Genomic DNA, 15,687 nt, shown 5'->3' on the forward strand with positions numbered 1-15,687 from the left:
ACAGGGGTTATCACTTGAGCTCAGGAGGTCAACACAAGCCTGGCCAACACAGTGAAACCCTTTCTCTACTAAAAATACAAAAATTAGCCAGGTGTGGTGACGAGTGCCTGTAATCCCAGCTACTTGGGAGGCTGAGGCAGGAGAATCACTTGAACTCGGGAGGTAGAGGTTTCAGTGAGCCAAGATTGCACCACTACATTCCAGCTTGGCCAACAGAGTAAGGCTCTGTCTCAAAAAAAAAAAAAAGATGATGATCATGGGCTCTTTTAACTTAGTTTATTAACAACCAACTGCCAAAGACTGAAGCATTCCAAGGCTACGTTAAAGCCCTCAGTTGTTTTGTATGTTTTCTCAGTTGTTATTTTTCCCCTAAAGTTTTTCAGTGAAGCCCTAATTTTTCAGTATTTGTCACTAATCTCAAATTAGGAACACAATGTCAAAACTGCATTGATGGCTGGTTTTAGCCCAATATTCTTTAATGTAGAGTAAACCCAATACACAGTATTTCAATAGGTATTTTTTAACACTTCTGTAGCGACAAAGTCCAACTGACTATATTCCCTAAGGGCAGAGACTACATAATCTAGTTTACCATTGTATATCCCATCTTTCATAGGTACTTTTTTTTTTTTTTTGAGACGGAGTTTCACTCTTGTCACCCAGGCTAGAGTGCAATGGCGCAATCTCAACTCACTGCAACCTCCACCTTCCAGGTTCAAGCAATTCTCCTGCCTCAGCCTCCCAAATAGCTGGGACTACAGGCATGCGCCACCATGCCAAGCTAATTTTGTATTTTTAGTAGAGACGGGGTTTCTCCATGTTGCTCAGGTTAGTCTTGAATTCCCGATCTCAGGTGATCTGCCCACCTCAGCCTCCCAAAGTGCTGGGATTACAGGCGTGAGCCACCACTCCCGGCCTATTTTTTTCTTTTTTTTTTTTTTTGAAACGGAGTCTTGCTCTGTTGCCAGGCTGGAGTGCTGTGGCGCAATCTCGGCTCACTGCAATCTCAGCCTCCTGGGTTCAAGCAATTCCCCTGCCTCAGCCACCCGAGTAGCTGGGACAACACGCGCGCGCCACCATGCTAGGCTCGTTTTTTGTATTTTAGTAGAGACGGGGTTTCACCATGTTGACCAGGATGGTCTCGATCTCCTGACCTCATGCTCTGCCTGCCTCAGCCTCCCAAAGTGCTGGGATTATAGGCACGATGAGCCACCGCACCCAGTCCCCCATAAGTACTTTAAATACCAGCTGATTTTAACAACCCTAGAGAAACTTATGAAATGCATGTATATAGTTTGGACATAATTTGACAGGGTTCACAAATCTCTATCCCACCCATGGACCCCAGCTTAAAAACCACCAATATAGTATATTTAAAATCCAACTGCATTTCTTTAATTTTATTTTACTACTGCTTTTTGTTTTTTGAGTGGGGGTCTCACTCTATCACCCAGGCTGGAGTACAATGTCACGATCTCAGCTCACTGCAACCTCCGCCTCCCAGGCTCAAGTGATCCTCCCACCTCTGCCACCTGAGTAGCTGAGACCACAGGTGAGCGCCACCGCACCAGGCTGATTGGGTTCTTTTTTTTTTTTTTTTTGTATTTTTGGTAGAGGGGGCGTTTTACCATGTTGCCCAAGCTGGTCTCGAACTCCTGAGCTCAAGCGATCCACCAGCCTCAGCCTCCCAAAATGCTGGGAATACAGAAATGAACCACCTAGCCCAGCCCATTAATCTTATATAATAAATCAAATCTCCCCAAAATAACCTTTTGTCTCCCATAGTCACTACACAGACCACAAATTCCTTTATATGGTCAGAAATGCAGTCCCCCTTCAAGCTATATCTTGTCTCATAATGGTTTCAATTAACTAAAGACCTTAAAAATTAAACGGACCTATTTAATGATAGTGACACCAACAAAACCTCCAAACGTCAACCAGCTAGGGGGAAAAAAAAACACAAATTACTCAATGAACTATTAAAATAGCCAAGTATGAAAACAAAACTGGAAGTGCCCTTAAGATCAGATACTACCATTCACTCCCAGTCAAAGGAAAAAAAAAAAAAAAAAGATCTTAGTTTACAATATAGTTGTTTCCACAATTGTGCCAAAATCACTTCTCTACATTTGAATTCACCTTCAGTAATATTTTTTGAGGTGACAGCACAAGCATAAACAGGCCAGAAACATAAAATAGCTTTAAAAATCGCAATAAAAGAGGAATATTTATTTTATGAAATGACATATCAACCTCTGTAAGACTTAACTCTCAAACTATGCTACAGAATCAGTTTACCTTCAAAAGTCTCTAAACTGAATATTTTTCTTTCTTTTATAGTAACACTTCTCCCTAGTCACAAAAGGATTCATCTTCTTTCTACTGTCTTCTCAGAAAAAATTTCCACAATCCACATTTCTTCCTAAGAAAATGGTAAAAGGAACCTGAATAATACGTACTGGTTATCTTAGAGTTTTGTTTTAACTTAGGTGGCCCTCAGGAAAGTTGCTTTTCAACATTAAGACAATATAATCACCTCAGTCTAACAGCCACTTGAAAAAAATTCAACTGGAAATTCTCCTGGATTTTAAAAAAAAACACTATCTTGTCTTTTTACTATCGACCACGTACCAATAAAAACTCCCCCAAAAGGGTAAAAGTAAACAAACTCCCAGAATATGGCAATTTAAAATAATTTAAATCACCTTCATTCCCACGGAAATCCCTACAGGTCTTATTTTATTTTATTTTAGAGACAGAGTCTCGCTCTGTCGCCCAGGCTGGAGTGCAGTGACACGATCTCAGCTCACTGTAACCTCCACCCCCAGGTTCAGGGGGTTCTCCTGCCTTAGCCTCCCAAGAAGCTGGGATTACAAGCACACGCCACCACACCTGGTTAATTTTTATGTTTTTGGTAGAGATGGGGTTTCACCATGTTGGCTAGGCTGGTCTTGAACTCCTGACTCAGGTGCTCCACCTGCCTCGGCCTCCCAAAGTGCTGGGATTACAGGCATGAGCCACCGTGCCCAGCCTCTACAGAGGTTTTAAATCCCTTCTTAATGCTTACTAAGTGGGCAAGTTATTTGGTCTCTCTATGCTTCAGTTTCTTCTGAAAAAGAAGGTATTAATTAGGGTCATCATATATCCTTTCTCTCAAACAGTCCTAGTTTCTGCTATTATCTCAGCATGCCATTTGGTGAGTGCCCCCTTTCACTCACTCTTCACTTGATCTTAGCCAAAAGGCCAAGAAGCAATCCCTTTCAGGCTCAAAAGTATCCTGGCTTGAACAATAAATCATATGGTCACCCTACCTCATAGAGTTATGAAGATAAAGTAAGCTAATACACACAAAGCATTTTTTAAGAGTATCTGGCATATGGTAAGAGTTCAGTTAGTATTAGTTCTTGTTAATGTTAGTCACTGTCAGTGACTTCTTATAGAAGATTTTGAACTGTATAATGAACAGTGCTCCCACAATATTCCTTCTTATAAATAAAATGATGCATTTAATGTCCCACATTAAATTCTTCCAAAAAACTAAGCAGCACTGCTTGAAATCAACACTAACCAATTTATCCCACAGCAATAGCAGTATCAACAGCATTCACATTGTATCACGAATTGTAATAGAGGCCATATTAGAGTTACTAACGGGAAAGTGACAGTGAAAAGTAAAACTTTAGTGCCAAACCAAGTCCCTTAATATTCTAGCAGCCTGTCTCAACCAGTGTTCCTCATGTTAACTACAGAACTCAGAAAATGACTTGACTACAGAACTCAGAAAATGACTTGAGTGACTATTTCCTGAAGTCTCCCAAGAATAATACCTAACTAATATCTTTCTAGATGTGCAGGGGAGAAACTAATTTATAATATATGATGGATGCCTTGGGGAGTAATTCTGTCATGGAACACCAGTTCTTGATTTTCTTAGAATACAAAGGGGGAAATATGGACGAAAAGACTCCTCAATGAACAAAGAGTCTAAGACTGCTTGCTGTTCATCACCTGAGAAAAAAGTATTTCCTACATGTTAAAGCTTAAAGGAATGATCAATATAAATATATAAATTTGACTCATGGCAATGAAAAGCACAAATAGATACATTTGGTTTTCCTTGTCTCCACAAATTTATCTTAGGTCAGACGTCCAACATCCAGAATTCCTTCAGATAAAAAAAAACTTCAGTTACAATTTAAAAAAAAACAAATAACAAATAAACAGGAAGACCGGGCGGGCGTGGTGGCTCACGGCTGTAATCCCAGCACTTTAGGAGGTGGAGATGGGTGGATCACCTGAGATCGGGAGTTCCAGACCAGTCTGGCCAACATGGGGAAATCCCATCTCTACCAAAAACACAAAAAATTAGCCGGGCGTGGTGGCACACGCCTGTAGTCCCAGCTACTTGGGAGGCTGAGGTGAGGGAATCGCTTGAACCTGGGAGGTGGAGGTTGCTGTGAGCCCATCGTGCAACTGCACCACAGCCTGAGCAACAAGAGGAAAACTCTGTCTAGGGGGGGAAAAAACAGAAAGGAAAAAGAAAACTGAGACTAAGATACCGATCAGTAATGAACCTAGTAACTTGGGGCCCTGATATTAACTATTTATCACCTGATAACAGTAACAAAAAGAAAACTTAGTAGTGAAAGATGAACTAAAATAGGAAGTATAAGCAAACAACAGGAGACATTAATAGAATAAAAAAGTATTTTCAAGGTACAATTAGATAACAAAAAATCCCCCTAAAGAACCAGAGTGCTGAATTGTTAAAGATTAGCCTGAACGTTTTACTTCAAATCTAACCACTCAATAAAACAAGCTGAAGGACTGGGGAACATTTCTCAGAGACAATCTCCATTTTAAATAGAGCATAAATGACATAAAAGAAAAAATATCTATGAAATCATTTCATGTCTCATATGATTTCACCCAAAAAAATTCAAGAATATAATTCATTATCCCAAAAACTTTAATAAGCATAAGCAAACAAAACCAACGCTTAGATTTATTTCAACTACTTCTATTACTATTAGAAGACAATATAGGCCGGGCGCGGTGGCTCAAGCCTGTAATCCCAGCACTTTGGGAGGCCGAGACGGGCGGATCACGAGGTCAGGAGATCGAGACCATCCTGGCTAACCCGGTGAAACCCCCTCTCTAGTAAAAAATACAAAAAAATAGCCGGGCGAGGTGGCGGGTGCCTGTAGTCCCAGTTACTCGGGAGGCTGAGGCAGGAGAATGGCGTAAACCCGGGAGGCGGAGCTTGCAGTGAGCCGAGATCCGGCCACTGCACTCCAGTCTCGGCGACAGAGCAAGACTCCGTCTCAAAAAAAAAAAAAAAAAAAGAAGAAGACAATATAGACCTCAGGCAGCAACTCATGTGACTCTGGGTAAAAATCTGTATTTACCTTGCACTATACATGAAAAAGAGTCTTGATTTTGTAAAATTAAAATAAGAATGCATGCTCTCTGATGACAGATAGTCCAAGACCTAAACCAGGTAAGGGAAACAACTGAGTTTTAACAAAAAAGCACAAAGGTTTTGAGGCCAGGCTAATCAGAGTGTGAATCCAAAGCCGTCAATTATCATCATGTGACTTGGGACAAGGCATTTACTCTCTAAGAGCGTCAACTTCCCCATGTGTAAAATGATGAGGACCGCCTATCTTGCAAAGTGGTTGAGAAGATTAAACAGAAGATTAAAACAAGGTTACTGATATACAGTAGGAACTTAAATAGCAGTTAAACTAAGTTTCTTAGAATGCTTCAGGTTTCAAAAGTTATTCTTGCAAAAATGTAAATAGGACTTGTTTTCCCCCTCCTTGAATAATGTACAACAGAATTTAAACTTTTTGAGATAAGGCCTTACTCTGTTGCCCAGGATGAAGTGCAAAGGCATGATCATGGCTCACTGCAGCCTCAACCTCCTGGGGTTCAAGTGATCCTCCCACCTCAGCCTCCCCAGTAACTGGGGCCACAGGCTGCACAACCACACCCAGCTAATTTTTAAATTTTTTTGTAGAGATGGGGTCTCCCTACGTTGCCCAGGCTAGTCTCAAACTCCTGGGCTCAACAGATCTTCCCACCTTGGCCTCCCAAAATGCTGGGATTCAGAGGGTGAGTCACCACGCCCAGACAACTTATTTCTTATAAAGGACTTTTATCTTTGAGTTGTCCCTTAAATTAGGCAGAGCTTACTGAAATCTCCCTAGTTTGTCTCATCAAGCCTAGTAATGTATTTCCCAATTAAAATACAGTCATGTGCCATATAATGACATTTTAGCCCACAACAGACTGCATATAAGACAGTGGTCCCACCCGGGCACGGTGGCTCATGCCTGTAATCCCAGCACTTGGGGAGGCCAAGGCAGGCAGATCATGAGGTCAGGAGTTTGAGACCAGCCTGACCAACATGGTGAAAACTCGTCTCTATTAAAAATACAAAAATTAGCTGGGTGTGGTGACACGCACCTGTAATCCCAGCACTTGGGGAGACTGAGGCAGGAGAATCGCTTGAACTCAGTAGGCAGAGGTTGCAGTGAGCCAAGATCTCGCTACTCCACCCTAGCCTGAGCGACAGAGGGAGACTCCGTCTCAAAAAAAAAAAAAAAAAAAAAGACAGTAGTCCCATAAGATTATAAGGGAGCTGCCCTATAGAGGTGTATTAATTTTTCTTTTCTATCATATTTTTATTGTATCTTTTTTGTTTTCAAACGCAAACACTTACCACTGTGTTATAACCACCTACGATATTCAGTACAGCAACATGCTGTACAGGACTGTAGCCTAGGAGCAACAGGCCCTACTATATGGCATAGGTGTGTAGTAGGCTATTCCATCTAGGTGTGTGTAAGTACACTGTATGATGTTCACAAACCAAAATCACCTAAAGATGCATTTCTCAGAAGGTATGCCCGCCATTAAGCAATGCATGACTGTAATAAAAAATAGACCAGCTGGGCACAGTGGCTCACGTCTGTAATCCCAGCACCTTGGGAGGCTGAGGCGGGCAGATCACCTGAGGTCGGGAGTTCGAGACCAGCCTGACCAACACGGAGAAACCCCATCTCTACTAAAAATACAAAATTAGACGGGCGTGGTGGCGCATGCCTGTAATCCCAGCTACTCGGGAGGCTGAGGCAGGAGAATCGCTTGAACCCAGGAGGCAGAGGTTGCAGTGAGCTGAGATCGCGCCCTTGCACTCCAGCCTGGGCAACAAGAGCGAAACTCCATCTCAAAGAAAAGAATACACCATTGACATTATTCATCCTCTCTTTCTTCAGCAGAAGGAATGTAAAACAATTTCAATAATCTCTTCTTGGCCAGGCACAGCGGCTCTGCCTGTAATTCCAGCACTTTGGGAGGCTGTGGTGGGTGGATCACCTGAGGTCAGGAGTTTGAGACCACCCTGGCCAACATGGTGAAACCATGTCTCTACTAAAAACACAAAAAATTAGCTGGGCGTGGTAGCGGGCACCTGTAATCCCAGCTACTGGGAGGCTGAGGCAGGAGAATCGCTTGAACACGAGAGGCAAAGGTTGCAGGGAGCCCAACATCACGCCACTGCACTCCAGCCTGGGCAACAAGAACAAAACTCGTCTCAAAAAATAAATAAATCTTTTCTTGACTTACTACAATAACCATACGTAAAGACTCCTTGGTGTCTACTGGTGAGTATCAAAGATCCATAGCAAGCATACATTAAAAACACAATTCAGATAGCAGATAACCACAGCTGCTGAAGATGTGTAGATTTTTAAAAGGCATATACACAAAAATTAGACTCCACCAAGCAACACCACTTACAATGAAGAAATATAAAATTTGGGTAAATTAAACGTAAAGCAGGCAACTCAAGAGACTGAAAAATCAAACTGATAATTTTCCTTTCTCACATATCTTTGCCGATCAGAACACACGATAACCATCATTTATGATACACAGAAACATAAAGAATTATTACACAGGGACAGTATTGAACCACGAACTAAAGTCCTGAACATATAGCCAATGCAGAAGAATATAAAGAACTTTTTTTTTTGTAGACTGAGTCTCGCTCTGTCACCCAGGCTAGAGTGCAGTGGCGCTATCTCAGTTCACTGCAACCTCTGCCTCAGCCTTCCAAGTAGCTAGGACTACAGACACGCACCACCACGCCCAGCTAATTTTTGTATTTTTAGTAGAGATGGGGGTTTCACCATGTTGGCCAGGCTGGTCTTGAACTCCTGATCTCATGATCCGCGCGCCTCAGCCTCCCAAAGTGCTAGGATTACAGGCGTGAGCCAAGGCACCCAGCCAAACACTTTTAAAATAGCCTGTCTTTAAAGTTCCTTCCTTCCTCTCCAACAATCAGTATATACTGATTGCATATACTCCAACATCAGTATATACTGATGCCCACACCTGAGACTATCCCTCTCCCTTGCTATTCTCCCCAACTCCCAAAATGGTACTCCATTATATAGTAAACTGTAAGTTTTAGTTTTTTAATTTTTTTTGAGACAGGGTCTTGCTCTGTTGCCCAGGCTGGGTGCAGTGGCGCAATCATGGCTTACCGCAGCCTCTATCTACCGGGCTCAGGCAATCCTCCTGCCTCAGCTTCCCAAATAGCTGGGACCACAGGTGTGCACCACCACATCTAATTTTTAAATTGTCTGTAAAGATGGGGTCTCCCTATGTTGCCCAGGCTGGTCTTGAACTCCTTGGGCTCAAGCGATCCTCCCACTTTGGCCTCTCAGCCTCCCAAAGTGTTGGTATTACAGGTGTGAGCCACTGTGCCCAGTCGATTTTGGTTTAAGTTCAAAAGTCAACTTGCAGCATCAAAAACTGAAGTCTGCCATCTATTATAAAGAACCCAAAGCAGAAAGATTATGCTATTCTCTGTTTACTACCTTCCCACATATGACTGTGGGTGGTATCAGTTAAACATGTACAATATTAAGCATTACTAAACTGCATATTTTCACATCTAACCCTAAATTCCCAAAGGAATAGATATGAGCCTTAGCCTGTCTCCCAAGCCCATCCCATTCATTTTAATTCATAAGTCCTCAGGTGACCGCAGAAGTCAATAAAGTTGAAAAAGAAATGTAGAATTTGATTTCAAGAAAATCTTATTTGAGCGTTTGGGCTTTAAAAAATCCTAACTAAATATACTTGAAAGTTACCAAAGTCATCATGTGTTGGTGTATTAGTTTAGCTATTGCCTCACCACAATAAAATAAATCTGATGCCACAATCCTTACCATCTACTAAGAATATTTGTATATGAATAAAAATTTGAAATATGTCACCTATTTTCCTTTAACATCCTTCTAAAGCTAAAATTCTGAATATGAAATACACAAACAGATTAATGATAACAGTCATAAAATGTCTGTTCCCAGATTGGGGTGAAATTTTGCTATAAATTATATATCCATTATTTTGGATTCCTTTCAGAACTGTGATATATATTTTTAAAATGTATCTCCTAGGGGGGAAAAAATAAACCTGACACTGAACGTACAAAACTGCCGGAAAAAAAAAAAAAAAAAAAAAGGCACTTACCTTAATAGAATTTAGGAGCAGTTCACGAATACACTAATTAAGGGAGACCAAGGATTTTCATTGCAACACATTTTTACTGTTTATGGGTAATGGTCAGAATGTTAACAGAGAATACTGAAATATTTTACATATCAACTTCTAACTAGTTATAGCACCAGATCCTTGGGGCATGGGGTGATTTAAACCATTTTAAATGTAAACACTCATTTTCATATCAGTTAAAAAAAAAAAAAAAAGAACCCACTCCACCCTCTCTGCCAGTCTCTGATACACCTTAGAATACTATAGTTACTTCACAGTGGGAAGGAATAGCTAATAAGTACATTTCTTTTCCAACCCGCTTCTCTACCTAGTCATTAAACACCAAATCCTGAAACTGAATTCAGCTACCTAGATCTTTCTACCAGGAATGTTCCCTATGGTACCTCAATCCCTTCCACTGTCACTTACTGCAACTGCCAAAGCCCCTCCTATTAATAGTAAATCCCTTTCATACTGACTCACTGTAACTCCAACTTGATGAAATAGACACCAAGCAGAATTTACAAAATTTGCAAATGGAATTTTCCTGTTTTCAAAGAATTAAAAAGGAAACTAAAAGTAGAGCACATTCAGGCTAAACTATAAACATTTAAAGTTCAACCAATTTGTTGAACTTTATTTATGTTGCCTGTTTTATACTAGTTCCTGTTTAAACGTTTTTTTTTTTTTTGAAAGTTTTGCCAAGTATTGTGTAATCACTTACACAAGGCTAAACTTCCCATGCAAGTAATTTTGACATGTAAATATAAACTTAAGTCATTACCCCCAAGACTGTAAGACAATCTGGAAATTCTTCTGCAAAACAAAATTTCTCTTAAACTATGGAAATTTTTAACAGCATACACAAAAGTAGAGAGAATGATAGTAACAATGAGCGCTTCTGTATTCATCCAGCTACAACAATCAACTCAAGGCCACTTCTGTTTCACACCTACCTCCTACCCACTCCCTCCTCTCATTATTATCTTCAAAAATAATTAAGAGGAAGATACTATGTTCTCTAAGTACACTTCTACCCAGAGATAGCAAAAGTATCAAAAACTAGCAAGTTAAGAAGTCAAAATCCTACAATGTAACTATACAGCCGCCTTACACAATTCCTTGGTAGGTGATAAATTTAAGAACTCAGTTAAACACAAAGATATAACCATCTTTAAGAATTTTAACGAAGTCCATAAAACCCAAAGGGCATATCTAAAATTATACCTAAAAAAACAAATAGGGAAATGTGATGAAAACGGACTTAAACATTTGCAATTAACTTACTTAACGTGGCACCTTAGTTCAAAACGAAAAAAATCGACTATTTAACATAATGTGCCATAAAACTGCAATTCAACCACTTGAAAAACTGCTGAACACTTACATACCTTAAACTGGTCCTTCTGATCCCTAATTATAGATTGATATCAATGTAGAAAGAAAACCAGGCATTTTAACGTAAGTGGTTGAAAATGTTGAAAATTAACCCCACTGTTCATCGTAAAGTATATGAGAGCAAGCCTAAACTACCTGAATTATATGTCATTAAACAAATGCATCCAATTCCCAGGGCCTTTTTTTTAACAAAATAAGTTCACATATACCCTTAAACGTAACGCGCTAGGCTACAGACAGAATTAGGAGACCGCCTCCTGCTTTTGCTCCTAACCAATACGCAGAGAGAGAAGGTTGGCAGAAAAGTGCTGCGAGGACAGTAACAAACACCAGCAGCTCCCGAGCAGGCCCTGCTAGAGCCAGGAATGACGCACTTCGGTAACCCGACTCTTTCTCCCCTCCACCCCCGCCCCCAGCAGCGGTGCTGACACCGCCAACAGCCCGGAGTAGGAAAAAAGACAACAGAAAAAAGGCAGAGGTTGGACCGCACTAGGTTTCATCAAGAAACCTCGATTATTCCTCTTTCGACACTAACCACTAGGACTAAACAGGAAAAGAAGCTTCGTGCTTAAGCAAGTCCCATCATGGTGGTTTAAGAGTCACTAAATTAAGCTGATAATGAGTCCAATCCACAGAGACAAATACAGGGTGTGGCTGCTGTGAAATACGGCGGTCCGTGGGAGAAAAGGGGTATGGAATTTACACTCCAGTGTGAAGGGAAGATGGGGCTTTACGGTGGGAGAAGGGGGTGGCCCGCGCATTTTAAGGAACCATTGCAAACCAACACAAGCGTCTCGTTTACTTAAATCCAACCTTACAGATCAAAAGTTTCCAATAGATATATCATGTAAACTGTAAATTAACATTTAATCCAACACCATGGCCCTCAATTTAAAAACTACATCCAAGAGAAAGAAGGAGGGAGAGAGAAGAGGGGTGGTAAGCAACAACATAAAAAACATTCTAGGCCACGGAAGAGAAAGTCTCACAAACCGGATGAAACTACTAATGCAATATTAAAAATTAAAGCCGAGCACTGAAGCACGAAAATCACACGATAACCCATTACAGTTAAGGATTAAAAATAAAATGACATATGCACCAAGGGGGAGCGGAAACTAAATGTCGAAAGTACAGCGGTTTATAAAAAACTAAAGGCAAAACAAGACATTCTCGCGACGGGGGGAAAAAAGGCCGAAATCAACAATACGTTCACAATTCTAGGCCAAAAGAAAATGGGAACGGGGCTCAAAGTTTTGCGGAACTACTTGATGCTGTTTCCCACACCTTCTCTCTCCCACGGCCCATCCGACCCTTTTCGTCCCCAAATCGCCGTCCGCAGATCTCCGGATCCAGGGGAGAAGAAAAAAGAAAGTCGACCCCGAGCAAGAATAAAAGTGTGGAGTGAAAACGCACAGGCTGCCTACCTGGGGCAAGGATCAGCTCAGTTCGTGCCTTGAGAAAGACAGTGCGGGTGGGGGTGGGAATGAAAAGCAGCACTAAAACTAAAACAAAAGTGGCGCCAAAACCCCCCAACAAACAGCCTTCCACTCCCGCCCTTCCCCCCTCCGCCCATGCCAGGCAGGCAGGGCCCCCTTCGGGGCAAGGTCTGCGCGCGGGGGCCAACACCGCCAGACCCCAGCCGATTTAGAAAATTGTTGCCCGAAGAAAACTGACCGAAGTCGGGCCTCGGAAGGGATGGAGAGATCGATGCCAATCGCCTTCCCCAGCAGTTCCCCCACCACGCGCTGGAGATGATGGGGCGGGGGAGAAGCAGAGGGGCCCGTCACATGAATGTTGTTCCCTCTCTAGGAAGGGAAGAAGAGAGGGAGGGAGGGGGGAGGGAGGGAAGGAAGGAGGGGAAGGGAGAAGGGAGGGGGCACGAGGGAGGGGTGTGATCAGAGTAGATTTTCCCTCGCCTCCCTCGGTCCGAGGCCCAAATATACACAACTGAGCCTCCTTTCTCCCCTCCCCCCTAGGTTCCCAGCACCACCATTTTGCTCTCTGCCTTCCCCTCACCGCGACACCGCGCTCTCCCCAACCCCAACCACAGCCTCCCGGCTTTCCTCCCCCGACTACGGCTCGCACCCCACCCCACCTCCAGTTCGGGCTCTCCTAGGCTTATGAGCCTGCCGGAGAAAAGGAACCTAAATCTACTGCTACACAGAGAAGCGGAGCCTCCATCTTGCGCTGCTCCGCGTTCTCCATTTTGGGCCACCCATGGGGGGGGGGGTCTCCGTAGAGGCCCCGAGGGAGAGTTGGGCGAGGGAAGGAAGAGAAAATCTTCAGCGAGGGTAGTCGAAAAGAAGAGCCCTGCGGTAGAAAGCCACTCTAGGAGTAGGAGGTAGGGAGGAAGGGGGGCTGGAAGTTCCTTGTAAGTGTTGGGGTAGCGACTTGGGGGGAGAAGAGAGAAAGGAGGGCCGGGGGCGCCGCGGGGGCGAGGAAGATCCTCCCGCGTGGACTCTGTCCCCCACTCCATGGCTGCCCCCCATGGGGGCGAAGGAAGCAGAGGGGAAATTCAATGGCAACAGAGTGCCCAACCTTTTTCCCTCCCAACTCCTCTCTCTCGCCCTGTTTCAACCATACACACCTCACGGTGGGCCCCGCGCCCTCCGGGTGCCCCTCCAAACTTCTAGAAGCTTCGCCTCCGCCATTTTATAACTTACCTCCCCCCTCAGCGTACACAGAGGCAGCAACGAGACTGTTCGCCTCCCCCACTCCTCCTTCTTTCTCAGGCCGGGGGCTTCTTCACCCCTGGGCTGGTACAAGATATTTTTCCCCTTCCTCTTCTTTACACCCTCGAATTCTACTCAGGGACGGAAGCTCCCGCGGTTCTAGAGCGGTGGGGGGTTTTGAAAGTGGCGGTCGGATCCGGCGGGGTTTTTTTTTCTTTTTTTTTTTTTTTTTTTTTTTTTTTTTTTTTTTTTTTTTGGTGGCGCTTCGGGATTGTTTGGGGTGTTCGCTCTTCGGCGACTTGGAGGCGAATGGAACGCGCAGGCGCCATCTGTCGGCCACGAACCCGCGGCCGGCTCCCGTTGGGAGGGAGCGGCATCTAGCGGCAGAGAGTTGCCACTGCAACGCCTGGCTCCCAGCCCTCCCACCCAGCGTCCTCCTCCCAGTCACCGACCAATCGTGGCCGACTGACTCCCGGGTTCAGCGTCTCCGACGCCGCCCGCAAACCAGCCGCCCGCAGGGGCGCGCCGCCGAGTGGGGTAAACAAGGTGCCGTGCCCGCGCCTGACTTACTCATTCTTTTGGCCGCCCTTCCGCCGCGGACCCGATCGAACCGCGGTTTTTCTGTCATTAGTAGGGTGTCGAGGGGAGGGCGGTAAGAATGTCCGGCGGACCCCAGGGCCGTGGGAATCCAGAGGCTGGCTGGACTCGCTCGGGGACTCGTTCCCCGGGCCCCTGCGCTCCTCGCGCGGCGCTAAGGTGGCAGCCTAGTCGGGCATCACCCTTCGAAGTCCCCTCTTCTGACACACCCCAGCGAGGGGCCTGTGGCCCCAGTTCCCGGACCTTCAATGCTCCCTTGTCCCTACCCCTTCCCACCAGAAGAACCCAACTCGCTTAACTCTGGCACCTGATCCTAAGTGGTTTAATGGGGCTGCTTGGGCTAGATCGGGGGCGGAATAGTGGTTGGTTTTGTTTTGTTTTTTGCTTCGGGTGTGGAGAGAGAGCGAGCTGATTCTCCACCAGGAAGACCTGGCCCTGGAAAAGAAAGAAAAATTGTTTTGCTTTACAGCCCACTGGTCCCGTCTCCGAGAAAACGTGGTCTGTGTCTCCAGGGTCTAGGAGTCCTAAGGAACTGGACTACTAGGCTAGGCCGGGCGCTCGACCAATTTGTTCGCCACTCTCGGGGCAGGGGAAGAGATACGACCGAGCGAAGTGGAGGGAAATCGAAATGTGGGCAAAGGAGTGTGGGGGGACCCCGCCTCCCCCGCGCATCCACTGCCTTCCTGGGCGGGGGCAGGAGCGCGAAATTGTTGAGAATTTAGGTTACTTCGCATCCTGCCTTCCCAACCCTCCCCCAAGATGTTTGAAGTGCGAAAAGACCCTTTCTGCTCCTCCGACCCCTGTTAACTAAAATCTTTGTCACCCTTATTTTTTTATTTGTTTCGAATCCAGTGTACTGGACCTTTGACCGCCAAGAGCTCTTTACTCGGGGGAGAAAAACTCGGGGAGGGCCTATCCCATCCAAAGCGCCGCTTTTTCCTTGGACAGGAAGAAGTGACCTATTACAGTGTCTCCATTGCTGTTATAGAAGTTCGTAGATTCATAAAATATTGTTTGCTTAAGAAGTCTTCGTTTCTGTTCCTTTTGTGAAATTTTGGTTAAAATATTTCTTAAATATTAAACTACATTTCAATTAGAAGAAAAAGAATAAAACGTATTAATAACAAAACAAATTTTCCAACTGAGAAATAGGGTGAGCCCTGTGTAAATCATGAAGCCTTCACCCCGATATCACTTCTAAAACATTCCTAATGCAATAAAACGATTATTTGCAGTCCTTAAATTATATTCCTTCCATATCTCTTGTTAGTTTCTCTCCCATCCTCTGTGCTTATTGTTTTTACTGCAACTTTACAAAAAGAGTTATAGTATATTTAATCAACTGGACAATAAAAGTTAAACAGAAACATCAAAATATCAATAACAAGAAGTAAAATCTGAGACATTTGTACTTACCTCTAAAGCTTTGGAGAGTGGAATACTA

The 15,687-nt window shown here is 43.9% G+C and overlaps 1 protein-coding gene and 1 long non-coding RNA gene across 10 annotated transcripts in view; one reads left to right on the forward strand and one right to left on the reverse strand.

The window, feature by feature from the left end:
- LOC105468436 (STAG2 cohesin complex component) overlaps nucleotides 1-13,880 on the reverse strand; it is a 140,581-nt gene extending 126,701 nt beyond the window's left edge. For 2 of the 9 annotated variants that reach the window (XM_071089055.1, XM_011718599.3), the window contains exon 1: nucleotides 13,562-13,640. The gene's annotated coding sequence lies outside the window, so the exon portion shown is untranslated. Of the gene's footprint in view, nucleotides 1-12,398; nucleotides 12,481-12,648; nucleotides 12,779-13,069; nucleotides 13,165-13,561 lie in introns of those variants that run through there. The other 7 variants (XM_011718592.2, XM_011718600.3, XM_011718596.3 and 4 more) reach the window with 7 other exon arrangements.
- On the forward strand, nucleotides 13,179-15,268 carry LOC112424398 (uncharacterized). The gene is made up of 2 exons (XR_003015147.2): nucleotides 13,179-13,315; nucleotides 14,713-15,268. It is a non-coding gene; the product is annotated as an uncharacterized lncRNA (long non-coding RNA).
- Nucleotides 15,269-15,687: the final 419 nt, after the last annotated feature.

Source organism: Macaca nemestrina, chromosome X (genome assembly GCF_043159975.1).
Source record: "Macaca nemestrina isolate mMacNem1 chromosome X, mMacNem.hap1, whole genome shotgun sequence".
In the NCBI taxonomy this organism is placed as follows: Eukaryota; Metazoa; Chordata; class Mammalia; order Primates; family Cercopithecidae; genus Macaca; species Macaca nemestrina.